The sequence below is a fragment of the Panthera tigris genome, chromosome B3, assembly GCF_018350195.1.
Source record: "Panthera tigris isolate Pti1 chromosome B3, P.tigris_Pti1_mat1.1, whole genome shotgun sequence".
Classification (NCBI taxonomy): domain Eukaryota; kingdom Metazoa; phylum Chordata; class Mammalia; order Carnivora; family Felidae; genus Panthera; species Panthera tigris.
Window position 1 is genome coordinate 44,068,823 of NC_056665.1, and position 16,794 is coordinate 44,085,616.

A 16,794-nucleotide genomic window follows, 5' to 3' on the forward strand; every position below is an offset into this window, starting at 1 on the left:
GCTGAGTCCATCTGATGTTGATGGCCCTGACGCAGTCACGTTCGCTCTGATGAGTCACTTCTGCCTTCATTTGCTGCAGTTAAAATCCTGAAAGTTTACCTGCTTCCCCTGCGTATCTAAAGCACTCTTCAGTAAGCGACACCGAGTGTGACTACAGGGGGAAAAACATGAAGAATCGGGAGGATGTTGAGTTGGCTGAGAGGTTCCTGATGTCTGAGCTCAAAGCTATCCGACCTTGACCATATCGGCATCTGGGAGATGGCTTGTTTTATTCGTTCTGTTACCCTGGAAACTGAGGCATGAGTTTCACGTGTGCAAATACAGAGTAACAGAATCTGCTATCTTTTTTAACAGAACCTGTTATCATAGTCATATAGTAGTTGTAGGAACTCTCTGGAATATTTAAACCGTGTGTAAGGATCTTTCGAAATGCAAAAAAAAAAAAAATTATCAAAGATGTCTGTAGGGGGGGAGAAAAGGATGCCTGTAGGGGAAAATATATAAGCAGGAAGGGGGGAAGAGGTTCCTCTCGCATGCATTTCTTTGTGGACATAGGCTCCTGAAAAAAGTCAGCAGGGCCTCAAGTGACCAAGGATGAAAAGAGAAATGTGCCAAGAGTTTGACCGAATTAACATAAGTCTGCATGTTTTCACTGCCCGCCCCCCAAAACACTTTTTGCTGTTGAAGCTCATGGATGTGCTGAGCAATGTTTGTGCTTCCTGAGGAAGAAGTGATGACAGCTAGGAACGTGTGTGGGGCTGATGCAAAATGGATGGCCAGAATGGGATTTGGGCCCCTGGTTGAGGCTCTGACTGATACCCATACTGTAAGCTTTTCCCTTCGCACCATGAGTACAGGGACCATTGCTATCTTGTTGGCCATCTCCATCACCTACCATAGCACTTGACAACAGGGGGCAAGGAGAGAACGAGCAGTCAGACAGCCAGTCAGAGGCCAGTATAGATGGCAGGTCTTGAGTTTTCACCCTTGAGCAAATTCCACTTTGAGCTGAAAGATCAGATTATTCATACATTGTTCATTAGTGAGATGTTCAAATAGTTTCAAGCTTTCCTTCGGCTCTGGGACTACATTAGTGACAGCTTTGAAATTAAAGGTGACTAAAGCTACCTCAGCTGCATATGGGTTGGTTTCCAAAATCATAAAGGCATGGAGAGTGCTGTTTTTATGTTGTGTGGGTGAAAGCCAGAGGGTGGAAGACAGAGCTGTGTGTGACAGAATTGATGCACATGCGTTTGGATAATGTACTATCATAGGGAGTCCAGTCTCTCACCTGGTGGTTAGGAGTGTCCTTGACGCTTGGGTAAGGCTCCTCTAGTCTCTTGCTCACAAATACAGGACATGGAACAGAGGGGCACTCACACAACTGTAAACCATCTAAACACTGGTTTACCAGTCCAAACTGCACAAAATGGAAAGGACAACCAGACTGTAAAGCGAGAAGAGCCTGTTGGTGAAAAAGTTAATGCCGGTAGAAGGGACGGGAGACTACAGGGAACTCACTGACCTGGGATACAGATGTTGGTCTGTGATGCTTTTTGCTGGATGCCTTTGGCTCTTGGTGTGGGCTCAGGAGGTGCACTTAAAGGCTTCAACCAGAGAAGGAAATAACTACAATGGCCACTGAAAAACATCACATGATTGAGCTTTTGGCCCCAGCTCTGTCATACAGGAGCCACTTGACATTGAGCATGCCCCTTCACCTTCCGATATTCAGTTTCCTCCCTGGAAAATGGTTCAGCAGTATCTTCTTGACCACTTGCTTCACAGAGGGAGACGAGGACATCAGAAGGTGGGTTGAAAATCTGCATCAGCTGTACAACAATGAATATGTTGTTACAGTGGCAAACTACAAGTTGCCCTTGGGTAATCTCTTTTTTTTTATTTTTTTAATGTTTTTATTATTTTTGAGAGAGAGAGAAAGAGAGAGACTGAACACAAGCAGGGGAGGGGGAGAGAGAGAGAGGGAGACACAGAATCTGAAGCAGGCTCGAGGCTCTGAGCCGTCAGCACAGAGCCCAACGCGGGGCTCGAACTCGTGAACCACGAGATTATGACCTGAGCCAAAGTTGGAGGTTTAACCGACTGAGCCACCCAGGTGCCCCTGCCCTTTGGGTAATCTTCAAGGGAGTTTGAAAATGTGGGACTAAAAATAAATAAATAAATAAATAAATAAATAAATAAATAAATAAACAAACAAATAAACAAGTAAATAAGAAAATAAAATAAAATAAAATAAAATAAAATAAAATAAAATAAAATAAAATAAACAACTAATGGGGAAATGCTACATCTTGTTTGAGGATCAGATTGCTATTCTGAATGATGAATTGAAATTACCTGTAAAGGGACTGAACTGTAAGTTAGCAACAACCATCTGCCTTAAAATAACCACTCAGAGAGTAGCCAGGATATCTTGGATTCTTGTTTGGAATCATTAACCAAGGACCCCTGGTTTGTTTAGGTTTCTATGTAGAAGTGGCCTGCTTTTAAGGGTGGCTGCTGTTATATGCCACTGATGGGACTTTCATCCAACCAACAAAAACATGGGCTGCTGAGAATGAACAGAACCAAGCACAAGATTGTCCAAGAGGGTAGACTCATCAAAGTATAGTAAAAAGATGGTTGGGGCGCCTGGGTGGCTCAGTTGGTTAAGCGTTCGACTTCAGCTCAGGTCACGATCTCGCGGTCCGTGAGTTCGAGCCCCGCGTCGGACTCTGGGCTGATGGCTCAGAGCCTGGAGCCTGCTTCTGATTCTGTGTCTCCCTCTCTCTCTGCCCCTCCCCTGTTCATGCTCTGTCTCTCTCTGTCTCAAAAATAAATAAACGTTAAAAAAAAAAAAAAAAAAAGATGGCAGTGAGCCACAGGAGGGGAAGGTGGAATTCAAAGTCAGGTCTTCTGATTTATTTTCTACCACATGCTCCCTTCACGTGGCCATAACAAATTCCACTACTTTGGCATCAACCAATGAGGTTAGGTTCCTAAAACGTGTCATGGTTGACAAAACCACTATTGGCAAGATTAAGACCCCATTGAAAACAAGAACTTAAGGAGGAGGAATAAAAGGTATTAAATGTTTCTTTGTGTAAGTAAAATCAAATGAATGGCTGAATAAATATGTATTCTGAAGGTATCTGCTCTCCACAGCATTCAAACCTGCTCTAGTGAGTAGCACTTTCTTCAGTGGTTGGGGAACTACGACTGCTACCTCTTCACATGTGTGGGCAGAATCTCTCACACACTATACATGAGATAGACTCGGCCTCTTTTCAAAGTTTTCCAAGCCAGTAAAACCCTTCTATTATGAAAATTTCAAACATATACTCAAAGAGAGGTAACAGTGGAGTGAATTCCTGGATACCAAACGTACAAGATCGAATGCTTCTCAAGATTTTGTCACACGTGCTTCGGCTATCCCCTTCCCCTTCGCTGAAGCGTTTTTTGGTTGGTTTTTTTTTTTTTGTTTTTTTTTTTTTGAGAGAGTGAGAGAGAGGCACACACAGAGAGCAAGCCGGGGAGGGGCAGAGAGAGAGGGAGGCACAGAATCTGAAACAGGATCCAGGCTCTGAGCTGTCAGCACAGAACCTGACTCGGGGCTCGAACTCATGTACTACGAGATAATGACCTGAGCTGAAATCTGATGCTGAACCTACTGAGCCACCCAGGTGCCCTTAAGCATTTTAAAGCAGATCTTAGACATTGTATCATTTCATCCCTACATGTTTCATATTTCAGTCTGAAATTAAATGCCTGGTACACTCACATTCTCCCCTGTGTTCTTTTCAAGGCCACTCAGAAAGGTTTTATGATTGCTATTTTGTTTTGTCTTCTGGACCTGCTATGTAGCATAAACTTGTTTTCCCTTTCTACACTACTTCCACAGGCATGATCTGGACTGTGTGGTCCAGAGGAGTATGATCAAGAAATAATGCTGCATTACTCTGTTGAAAAAGAAAGACCCAGGGTGCCTGGGTGGCTCAGTCAGTTAGGCGTCTGACTTGGGCTCAGGTCATGATCTCGCGGTCTGTGGGTTCAAGCCCCATGTTGGGCTCTGTGCTGACAGCTCAGAGCCTGGAGCCTATTTCAGATTCTGTGTCTCCCTCTTTCTATGACCCTCCCCTGTTCATGCTCTCTCTCTCTCTGTCTCAAAAATAAATAAATGTTAAAAAAAAATTTTTTTAAAGAAAAAGACCCTAAACTCACATATGAAATAATAATAATAATAATAATAATAATCCAAGGATTTCATCTAGGATATACAAATATAAAACAGAGCTATCTTTAAAAATAAAAATACCAATTTTATTTTTAAATCACCTTGAATAGAAGAGAGATTGCTAAACCCAAGTTAACCTCTATATCTAAGAACCCTGCATCCTAAAATCGTTGTTTCTAAAACTGCTTTCTCAGCCTCAGAAGTGGGAAAGTTAAACTATTCCGAATTGCCATAGAAGAAGTCACACAAGCTCTTCTTCTTGCTGTAGCATATGGTTAAGTGGGAATTTTTCTGTCGGTTCTTTATTATCCCAGAGCCAATATGAGATTAGCTTTACAAGTTGGGTTATAACCTTTACAGCTTCTGTGTCGGGGATCCGTTAACAAGATCATAAAGATCTTTCTAACAGATGAGGCCTACGTGCCCTGTGTTCAGCTGTGGTAATGGCCAAATTGATTTTATCAAAAGTGTTTAAGAGTGCCATTTTACCTTTTCTATTGATTCCCTGACCTCTGCTTTGGGTCCTGGGGTTGGTATGTGTTCTCCCCCCCTTCTCTCCTTGTGTGTAGTTTGCTGGTTTCTCTCCACCCATGCAAAATTTTCCTTCTGTGTCCCCAGACCATCTCATCTAGCCTCTGCCTAACCATTTCTGTTCTCCCGTGTTCTCTATACATTTCCAGAGGACTAGGTTTTGAGGTCACAATCGATAGACTAGACACGTTGCTCTGGAGACCGTCTCCAGTCATTCATTTGACGGATGTTCTTGAGCTCCCACTATGTGCCAGGCACCATTGTCAGCATTCTAAAATACAGTGATAATCCGAGAACATGAAGTCCCTGACTTTTAAGGGTTGGCATTTTTGGAGAAACACACCATAGCTATTTAATAGAATGTCACAGGGAGAGAAATCCTGTTATGAAAAGTAAAGCAAAGTGGAGAATGGAGCAGGAACACCATTGTAAATAAAGTGGGGGGAGGGGAGTGAGCATTCTGCCTTAGAGATCTGAGTAGCTGTGAGGAAGGCCTGGGGAGATGTGCAGGAAAATTGAACCAGGCAAAGGGAATTCTAAACTGAAAGGACTCCAGGCCAGAGCAAGCTTAGATCTTTAGAGACAATCCTACAAGGTCCATGTAGAAGATCAGGTGTGAGGGAAGGCAGAAAGAGGAGGACATGAGGTGGAGACCCAGGGAGGCTTGTGGAGGAGCTCATGAGCCACGGAAGGAAACTGAGCAGGGGCTGACACTATCTGATTAACAGTTCAAACAGTTTGCTTTGGCCTAAATGATGCTTTGAAATGATGCCAGTGAAACCTCCTTAGGTCTAGCTGAGATGTTCTGTACGATAACAGGGAGACTTAAACATACCAGGCCTTGGAGCTGACAGAGCTCAGTGCTGCTCTCCGCTCGGCCTCTAATTGGCTGGATGACTTGGAACCAGTCACCTAGTCCCTCTCGGGCCCAGTTTTCTGTCCTTTCCCAGGAAGAGATATAATTTCTTCTGTCTTCCAGATCTAACATTTGGTGATTAAGCTACAAACTGGAGTTATTTCTTAACCCTATGTATGCGTTAGGGTAAAGGCTAAAAACTGCTATAGCAGAGACCCAAGAACACAGTGGCTTATATGAAGTGGAAGTTTGCTTCTCTCTCCTGTGGTGTTTGAGCCTGTAGAAACTCCCAGGGAAGGAGACAGGCCTACAAGCTTACAGGGTCCTGTCTCCAAAGGTGCAGCCCTCATGGTTGGAGCTGGGACACAGGCTCATCCAAGTTCCAGTCCACGAGAAGAGAGACGATATCCCAGGCAAGCAATTTCCTTTTAAGTGACATGGAATTTACACATACCCCTTCCGCTCACATTCTTAGTGAGAACGTAGTCTTATGGCTATACCCAGCCCCAAGGAATCCTGGGAATGTAGTCTCTAACTGGGCCGCTGTGTGCCCACCAAAAAGGTGCCTGCTGTGGAAGAATGGGAGATGCGGGGATATGGAGGGGAAGCAAGAGAATTGCCACACCATATTTTTGAAAGATCCCAAGGTATTGTCAAGATACCGTAAGCTCATAAAATTTCCTAAACCTTTGTATCAACTTCCTATGGCTGCTATAATGTGTCACAAATGAGTGGCTTAAAACAACAGAAATGTATTCGCTCACAGTTCCGGGTACTAAAAGTCCAAAATCAAGGTGTCAGCAGGGCCATGCTCCCTCAGAAGGCTCTAGAGAAGAAGTTCTAAAAGCCTGTCTCCCAACTTCTGGTAGTTGCTGGCTGTCCTTGGCTCCTTGGCCTACAGCTACATGACTCCAGTCTCTGCCTCTATCTTCACCAGACTTTCTCTTGTGTCTTCTGTGTCTCTCTGTCCACACCTCCCTCTCCTTTCTCTTATCGAGACAGCAGTCACTAGATTTAAGGCCTACCCTAATCCAGTAGGACATCATCTCGATTACATCAGTAAAGACCCGGTTTCCAAATAAAGTCACGTTCACAGGTACCCGGGGTTAGGACTTGAACATAACTTTTTGAGGGATATAACCCAAGCCATTACAACCTTCTTAAGACTAAAGGGAGGGAGGGAGGGAAAGAAAATATAGAAGAGAGGAGTTGTGCTAGTTGAAATCAAACAAATTATGACAGTATGTCGATCTCAAAAGAAGCCATAGTTTGGGGGTACCTGGGTAGCTCAGTTGGTTAAGATCCGGCTTCTGATCTCAGCTCAGGGCTTGATCTCAGGCTTCACAGATCAGGCTTCACATTAGGCTGAGTTCAGGCTTCACATTAGGCTCCGGGCTGGGTGTGGAACCTGCTAAAAGAAAAGAAAAAAAAAAGAAGAAGAAGAGGGCACCTCAGTGCCACAACCCAAGGACATAGAGACCTTTTTCCCTTCCATTTTTTGTGGAAGCATTCCATTGCACTGCTAAGATACATTGCTTAGGTAATGGAATTCAAAGACCCTTGACAGCTTTCAGCTTTATGCTGTCTATACCATTTGATGATCACAACAACCCCAATAAGAAAGTATCCTTACCTCTTAAATTTTTTCTAACATTTGTTTTTGAGAGAGAGAGAGAGAGAGGACGAGCAGGAAAGGGGCAGAGAGAGAGGGAGACACAGAATCTGAAGCAGGATCCAGGCTCTGAGCTGTCAGCACTGAGCCCGATGTGGGCCTCGAACCCATGAATCATGATCTGAGCAGAAGTTGGACACTCAACCGACTAAGCCAACCAGGTGCCTCTTCCTTATCTCTATCCTACAGAAACTGAAACTGAGACTCGGGCTAAGTAACTTGCCCAAAGGGAAATGACTCCATGATGGTCACTTAGTGATAGTGATGAAGTCAGGCTTGCATCCTGGGTCTTCCTGTCTCCAGAACCCTGCTCTTTACATTTCATGGCAGTAACACCCAGAGAATTCTCAGGGGACACTGACAGAGGGCTCACTCTTGCCTTGAGGGATTTGTGATCTGAGCCAAACCAGAATGAATGCTTAACCAACTGATCCACCCAGGCGCCCCTTAGACTTTTATTTATACAGTTTTATCATAGATAATTAGAAAGTAATCTGACCTCAGTACAGCTGTGTTTGAGAGACAAGGAAAGCCTACGGTCCCTCCTACTTCTCCGCCATCTTAACTCCTCTGTGCATTAAGGAGGGCACTTGCTGGGATGAGCACTGGGTATTATATGTAAGTGATGAATCACTTTCATTGGTTTCAGGGTTCTACTCCTGAAACCAATACTACACTGTATGCTAATTAACTTGAATTTAAACAATTTTTTTTTAAAAAAAGAAAGAACATCTAGAAAGTAGAGACAAAGGAAAAAAATGAAAAATCACCCACAATCCCTCCACTCAGAGATAACCACTCATTTATTTTGCGCGTATTTTTTAGTCATTTTTCTATGCAGTTTTGTTTGATTTTTTTCTTCTTTCCCCAGAAATGTAATCATGCTGTAGTTGGTTTGAGTTTTTTGTTTCTCTAAAGACAGCTACAACATCTTTCTATGCAATTAAGTTTTCATTAGTTTAATGATGACAGAGTATTTCATTACATAGATATACTATGGTTTATTTAACTTATCCTCTATACTATTGACTTTTGGGTGGTTCCTCCCTAACCTTTCACTGATAACACCAATGGTGCCACAAAAACGCTATGTACATCCATAATCACTTCCTAATGCCTACATTTCTGGTGGTCACATTACCAGATGGAAGAAGAAAAGATTTTTTTTCCCCCTTCTTTAAGAGATGAGGAAACTAAGGTCAGAGAGATTCAGTATCTTGGCCAAATTCACATAGCTGTCAAGTGACTGAGCTAGGCCTGGAATCAAAGCTTCCTGACTCTAAATCTCATGTGGGAAAACAGTTTATTAGTCTCATCTAATAATTATCTACTCGATAAATTCTGTACGTTGGAAAATGTACAGGAAATACCTTGGTGACTGCTTTCTTTTCTTGAATTATCACCCAGCAGCAGCCAATCCAGACAAACTGCTTAAAATCCTGTCTTCACGGGAGCGGCTACGAAACACATATTTCATTGGAGTTTTCGTCTTTTTTCTTTCAAGATGATTAATGTGGACACTTTTAGGAATCCTTTACAGAGCCTTAGTAGCCTATCTGTTCAGCATTAATTGAAGCCACCTGTCCACTGAAAGTAAACATCACTATTTATTTGATATCCTGCTGGATCGTGTGACTTTTAGTGTTCATCCTGGTTCTGACAGTAGAGCTCAGCTCCTCACAGTGTAGAACTGAATTCCCATTGTTTCCACTTCAGATTCCCTCTCCTTACTAGGTGATGGTAAGGTGATGGTTCCATGCTTGTGCCATCAGCAGCAGACTTTGGTTTTGGGGAGAAGGCAGACTGGGTGAGATTTCTTCAGTCATCACTCACCTTGACCTGATATGCCGACTACGGTCCATGCTCCACAGGATTTGCGGAGGTGGAGGTCGGATTTCGGTTGTCCACACAAGGGCATAATACGTGAATAGTGTCTATGGTGCCTGACTTGCTTTTGGGGCCGCAGCTCTATAATGTCCAAGTCACCCTCATCCAACCAGTTCTGGTAGCTTTGAGTTCGGGCGTTACACCTCTCGCCACGTGTTTGACGGCATCTAGGCAAGTCCCCTACACGCACCTCAAGTCAGGACGTGTCCGTATTAGTGGCAAAGATAAACAACTCACCAGATTTCAGAGGCACCTAAAGTAAAGCATTTCCTGGAAGAGCATGATAAGAGCTGTTGATTTTTACCTGAATTGAATTATTCACTTATGAAACTACTCCATCCCAGAAGGCTAAGCTGGAAGTGTTTGATGCTTGTCAGTTCAGATCTCTGCTCAGAGCTCCAAGAGCAAATTGAAGTCAGCGGAGTAATATTTAATGGGTAGCTCCGTTTTCAGTATGGACGCGATAAAAGGAAATCAATTTGAAAGAACAAGGATTCTTACTTTTCTTAACTATCCTTTAGTGCTAATCATGCATCTGGCACCAGCAGGCCACAAGAGGATAAACTACCCTCCTTGGGTATGGACTTCTCGTAACGCATTACCTAGTAATCTCTAAGGGACAAGATGGATGTTTCCCAAGTCAGTTTAGTCTCACGTTTTCTTTCTAGGATAGTCCGCTGGTGTCTTTATGTTGCTTTTGCTGAGGAACTGGGAATAAGGTTTTGTTCTTAGAATGGTTTTGTCATAGATAAAAGCAGGGTTTGAGAGAGGGTATAGCTCTTGCCTGCCTGCCCCAAATTAAGAGGTATTTCTGGGCACAAATATCAGGAAATATGACCCAGAGATGGAAGGCAATCACACACACACACATTTTTTTTTCAAAAAACAGAAAAAAAAGTTCCTCTTATCAATGCCCATATCCATTTTTCACACTAAAATGGAAATTTTTTTCATGTAGCATAAAGTACCTTGATTGGTAAAAGAGCTGAATTATTATCACTGAAACAGCTCAACCTAGGCTCAAATCAACACAAAAGAAATCTCACATTAAAGTATTATTTATCTTCATAATTAGTATTTCTAAATGATTTTTAAAGGCTTTTTATGCAATTACAAAATACTTGATTGTCGTAACATTGCTAATGCTTTGATGCCTTCCGAGTGTTGTCCTTGGTCCCTGCAACCCTGGCACATAATTTATTTCTCTTTTGAGTGAACTCTAAGCATTAGTGTCCATTAAGAATTTTTGAAACAAAGTCCAGAGATTACTTGGAGCACTTTCAGTAATATGCACTGATTATCATTAATAGCTCTTTTGTCCTAGACAAGGACATTGTTTTGTAACACCACTTTGTTTGGTGAGGCCACACTTGGGCCGTGTTCCTGATCTGCCTCCTGCATAGATCCTCTCCTTGGCTGTGTATGGAATAGAGCAACGCACAGGACAGCTCAGGATGGGGGGGCGGGGCGCAGGGGCCAGCACAAACTGGGAGGTTTTCTTTATGAAACAATTGTTAGCTATTCAAAAAAAAAGAAAAGAAAAGAAAAAAGAAAAAGCAACCTAAATGCTGGGCCATGTTTCTTAGCTACTGTTCATTCACTGCGTATAAATGACTGTTTTAACTACGAGCTCCTTACAATGAGGAAGTCAAAAGGAAGTGCACGAGGGGAGCAAGCAGACCCAGCAGATTGCAACCTTTGCTCTATGCTTGTTGATAACATGGCAGGAGGGAGGTTAAATGCTCCACATTGTATTTTGAAAGTTCTGCCTGAACGTTCAAACACTCATCTGCCAGATTATGTCTTCTTAATGACCTTGCCCTAATGGATATGCCTGTGTCCACCCAAGGGATATCTCTCTGTCCAATGCAAAGTGCGATTAGAAACATCATGAGTAGGAAAGAGGCATTATGCTACATGCCCTGCGTGAATTAGTTTACTGAAGCCTGAGAATTTTTTCCAGCACTGAGAATTTTGTCCCCATTTTATGGATAAGAAAATGGAGACTTAGAGAAGTTAGGTCATTTGCCTAAGACCTCACAGCTTGAATAATGGGCATCTTATTTAACTCATTCACCTTGTGAAGAGGGAGAATAAATCCTGTGAAAGCCCTCAGATTTGGAGCCCTCCTTTTCTGGAAATTAAACTAAGAGTTCATGTGTGGGTCTAGTGTAGAGGCATGAGTTGGACAATTAAAGACTTTGGGTTCTGATGGGGGTTTTTTGTTTTGTTTTAATTCTTTTTAAGTTTATTTATTCATTTAGAGAGAGACAGAGACAGCACCAGTCGGGGACAGGCAGAGGGAGAGAGAGAATCCCAAGCAGGCTCCACACTGCCAGTACAGAGACCAACATGGGGCCCGATCCCACAAACTGTGAGATCATTACCTGAGCCGAAACCAAGAGTCAGATGCGCAACCGACTGAGCCACCCAGGTGCCCCTGAAGATTTTGTCAATTATCAAGTAGCACATCTCCTCCTTCCTCCCTCCCACACAAGCTCACTTGAAATATGGAAGCATTGACATATTTTAAAACAAAAAGAAAAAAAGAAAACTTGGCTGCATTTTATTTTCGGTAGTCTTTGTTGTGTTTGTTTTTGTTTTTAATTTTTTTAATGTTTATTTATTTTTGAGAGAAAGAGGCAGTGTGAGCTGGTGAGGGGGAGAGAGAGAAGGAGACACAGAATCCAAAGCAGGCTTCAGTCTCCGAGCTGTCAGCACAGAGTCCGACACGGGGCTCGAACTCGCGAACTGTGAGATCCTGACCTGAGCCAAAGTCTGACGCTTAATGGACTGAGCCACCCAGGCGCCCAGTTTTTGTTTTTTATTCTAACACAGAACTTACCCGTGTTGAAAATATCTGCATCTCATCAATTGTTATCCCATTATGCAAGAAAGTAAGACACCCAGGCTGAATAATAGCAAAGTGGCAAAGGGACATCTCTATAATTAGGGACCTGTCTAGAATGCAGGGCCTCTGGAAATGTTAGTTTAAAAATTGGCATGTCTGGGGAATAAGAAAGATGCCATTTCTTACCAAAAAAAAAAGTTAAAGTAAACTTGGTACCCAGACAATTGCCTAGAAACCAGGAGACAATAAGAAGTCCATCAAGGAAGTTAATTGGTCCAAGATTTGGCACTGATTGGAAATATCAGATTACATTCCTAAAGTGCTCTGCTCTGTGATAGCTATAACTCTGAAACTACTGATAACCGTGACAGTGATAAATTTGTGGTATTTTCATGACATTTGCTTTGCTTTACTTTGAAGCATGGTTGGCTAAATAGAGTCAGGCACTCTTGCTGTATTAGAAGCCCTACTTTGAGTAGAGTGTTCGTAGAGATTTTTCCTCTTCATTTTAAGGGTATTAATTGACAATTTAAAACTGATGTCATGTTGTTAAATTAAAAATTACTCTTAAAGCATCACCTAGAAATGTTTCTCTTCTCTTCTCTCTCTCTCTCTCTCTCTCTCTGTGTGTGTGTGTGTGTGTGTATATATATATATATATATATATATATATATATATATATATATGATCTGGGTGAAATATAAGGAGTCTTGCAACTTTATCAAAGGTACCATTTTTCTGTAGCCCAGATAATTTTAAAATATCACCCAAAAGAAGTGTAGCTTTTACTTATATAACCTTTTGTGGGTACTGCCTTCTTTCTTCTTTGGTTTTTAAAGGCAAAAAGAAAAAAGTTTCAGGGGGTTACCTTTGATTGTGAGCTACATTAGATTTTTGTACAGTGAGAAATAGATCTGGAAGCCTGTTGCTTAGAAAGAGGAGGCTTGGTTTGAGAGCTAGAAAGCAGGGCAAGGAGCCACGGATCGATGAACTAGACAGGAAATTAAGAAACCATGCAGTGCAACTATCTCATTCTACAGATGAGAAAACTAAGGCCCAGAGAGATGTTGAGTGACTCGCCCAAATCAACCAATGAGTTCACTGTTGGCTCAGGGTAGTGACTCTCCCACAGCTCCGTGAAGTTGCAGTCTCTGTAGAGATCACTACTCTGCCCGGTGGCCTGTTTGCAGATCTCAGTGGAAGGATCTTGGTGTTCTTCCCAGTCACTTGGAAGCGAATCAAAACCTTCACAACAGCTGGACTCTGTGTGACACCCTTTGGTGGTGGTGATCAAAGTCCTCTGCCTGCACTAAACAGCAGCACACTTAGCACACTTGCCAATGAGCAAGTATCTTCCCTGGATTTCAGAGAGTGAAGAGTCCAGGGGATTTCAGGGTCTAGAATAGCACACACTTACTTTGAGGAACTCTCCTCCAACAAATATGAATGTTCAAGTCAGAGCACTGGGTCTGAAAAACAGAGTCCTAGGCCGTAAGTCAGTGTGAAACCCAGGGACATCAGGATAGCTAAGACATAGCTTTCAGTAGAACATTCTGATTCTGCTTTGTGAAAATAAGACCGTGTGTGCCCCACCCTTTTAACATTCTTATTATGCTTCCCAGTTTGGAAAGCTCTTTGACATCCTTATATCTTTTTTTTTTTTTTTTTTTTTGGTAACGTTTATTTATTTTGAGAGAGACAGAGCTCAAGTCGGGGAGGGGCAAAGAGGGAGGGAGACACGGAATCCAAAGCAGGCTCCAGGCTCTGAGCTGTCAGCACAGAGCCCGACGCGGGGCTTGAACCCATGAACCATGAGATCATGACCTGAGCCGAAGTCGAACGCTCAACCGACTGAGCCACCCAGGCACCCTGACATTCTTATTTCCTTTTAGTTTTCACAACAACCTTTTGAATATTATTATGATTATATACAGTTGTAAATTCAGCCCAGAGAAGTTAAGTCACTTGGCCAAGGTCTCTCAGCCAAGAAGCAGAAAGTGTATGGGCTATGAATGCAAGCTCAGGTCAGCAAGACTCCAAATCTAATTATCTTAAGAGCTGCCTTTAAAAAGTCAATTCTTTTCTACTCCGGGGTAGAATTAGAGCAGTTTGCCTACTAAATACTCATGAAATTTATCTTTGGAAAACCAATTCTCCAACAATTCATTATTCAGAGCTGCTACTCCCACTGCTGCTGGTTACGTTAGGTTTGGATCTGCTTAAGGACAAAAATGGGCAATGTATGACTGCTGTGATCTCATTAAGGAGGCACTTTCTGTCAAGAAAGGCAGGAATCTTGCAACCTCTGGGGAAATGAGAAGAAAAAGGGAAGACCCACCTCACCCCCACTGAAGGGTGAAGAAAATGGCTGCTGGTCGAAAACCAGGGTATACGGGCCTCTCTGTTTGAGGACCTCCTTCACCCAAGCCCTGGTGGGGCTTCCTGGTTGAGAAAAGACTAAAGGACAGGGGCCCTGTAGGTTTAAATCATTTACAGAGCTGACTGCTGAGTGGTATGGTCCTGGGTGTAAATCTTTTTTTGAATATTTTACTCTTGAGAGGCACTGTCTGTACCAGGGTTTGTTTCTGGGTTTGTTTTTGTTTTTGTTTTTTTAGTTTTAACTTTTATTTATTTTATTTTTTATATGTATAATTTAGTGTCAAATTGGTTTCCATACAACACCAAATGGTCATCCCAACAGGTGCCCTCCTCAGTGCCCATCACCCACTCTCCCCTCTCCCCCACCCCCTATCAACCAACCTTCAGTTCTCTTCAGATCATATAAATCTTTTGCCTTGTACCAGGGTTTTTAAATATGAGCCGTGGATACATTTCCAGAAGGATATTAACTTTCCACAGAAAGCTTTTTATTGTGCTACTTAAACTTCCCTGAGCCTCATTTGACCCATCTGTGAAATGAAGATATTTTACAGTTTTGGTTTTGTTTTTTTTTTACACTTCTGTGGAGTCAGTTGCTATGAAATACTAGAGCTTCTATAGAGAAAGGAGCCGCACAAATTCGAGATGTTCGTGCGATCACCAATGTTATTTTTCAGGATAGGAGGAGGAGGGGAATGCCAGTAAACTTTCTCATCATTCCATTAAATTTATCTTTTGAGTGTTCACGTTGTTTTCATTTGTTTACTTTTTTTGGATAATAGAATTTTGTCTTCATAAAGGCTATTAAGTAAAAAAAAAAAAATTTAAATGATAATTATAGTCCAGTCTTGTAATTAGCAGTAATGCACTTTTTATTAAAATTTTGCAGGGCGCCTAGGTGGCTCGTTCAGTTAAGCGTCCAATTCTTAATTTCAGCTCAGGTCATGATCTCACAGTCGTGAGATTGAGCCCCGACTCGGCCTCTGAGCTGAGCATGGAGCCTGCTTAAGATTCTGTCTGTCTGTCTGTCTGTCTGTCTCTCTCTCTCTCTGCCCCCTCTCCCTCCTTTACGTGTATGCACTCACCTCTCTCTCTCTCTCTCTCTCTCTCTCTCTCTCTCTCTCAAAAAAGAAAAAGAAAAACATTGCTTTCACAAGAGAGGTATGTTTTTAAGCCTTTCCCCATGAAAATGTACTATTAATTTATTGTTATGTTCTTCACTGTAGGTAAGAGATATAATTTATGTTTTATTTGTATGGATTAGCGTTGCCAGATAAAATACAAGATCCCCAGTGAAATTTGAATTACAAATATACAATGAAGGAGAATCCAAAATGCAAATTGAACTGGCATCCTGTGTTTTATCTATTAAATCTGGCAACTTGTCTGTAGGTATATCCCCCAGTTCATTATATTGGTAGCGCTCAGTGGCAGCTAATCAAACTGAGGGCCCGAGTCACTACTGATGCTGGGGTCATGCTTTCTCCTGGAGACAGGTGTGAGTAGTTTTAGCTCTGTGCCACCGCGATCCCAAAGATCAGGCAGGTTTCCTGGAAAGATTTTCAGACTCTATTATCAACGTAATCATCATGAAAATATTTGATGAGAGCCCTGCATCACGCTGTATAATAAATTTAAGTAGAAAAGTCAAACCAGTGGTATTTTCATCAGGGCTTTGGATGTCAGGAGAAAATAGTTCCACACTCAGCGAATATAGATAGGTCTGTTTGGGGCTGTGTTAAATCCAATTGTGTGGAGGTTCTGAATAATCAGGAGTGACAGCATAAGCACTTTCTCTTCAAAGTGATTTTACAGAAAGCATTATTTCCTAAGGAAAGTACACATATAGCCCTCATAATGCTGAAAGAGCACTAATGTATCAATTTATTGGTGCTGGTGTCATGAGCCGGAGTTGCAAATTGTATTCAGATTTTCAACTTCACTCGCAGTTGCTGTTGGGGGAAGTTCCCTTCCCATGATAAAGCTTATTTCAAAAAAATTCTGGAACATTTTTGTAGTTCCCATGTGAGAGAGCCTTCAAGGCTCCTCACAGAAGGTTCTAACTTCACTTTGAGAAGCCAACTCAAACATGATGAAAAACAATGGTTTAGTTTTCCTCAATAAAAAGGGGGGGAAAAAAGAATTCGAGTTGGGCTATGTAATTTCAGCTTCCCTAAATAAGCCCTTTGGAAAGTTGTGGGGGGAGCAAGCGTGTGATTTTGGTCTTGGCACACAACTTTGGAACTAACTTTTTTTTTTTTTTTTTTTTTTACGTCTACCATGGATTTTCATAACGGATTTCTTCCCTGTACGATTTGTTCCATAGCTAAGTAATGGGTCTGATGTGGATGCCAAATTTTTCAACAACTTTTACTTTCCAGAG

General features: G+C 42.1%; 1 protein-coding gene across 2 annotated transcripts in view; it reads left to right on the forward strand.

Annotated features, from left to right (window-relative positions):
* RORA (RAR related orphan receptor A) overlaps positions 1–16,794 on the forward strand; it is a 712,209-nt gene that overhangs the window by 513,525 nt on the left and 181,890 nt on the right. The window lies entirely within an intron of this gene.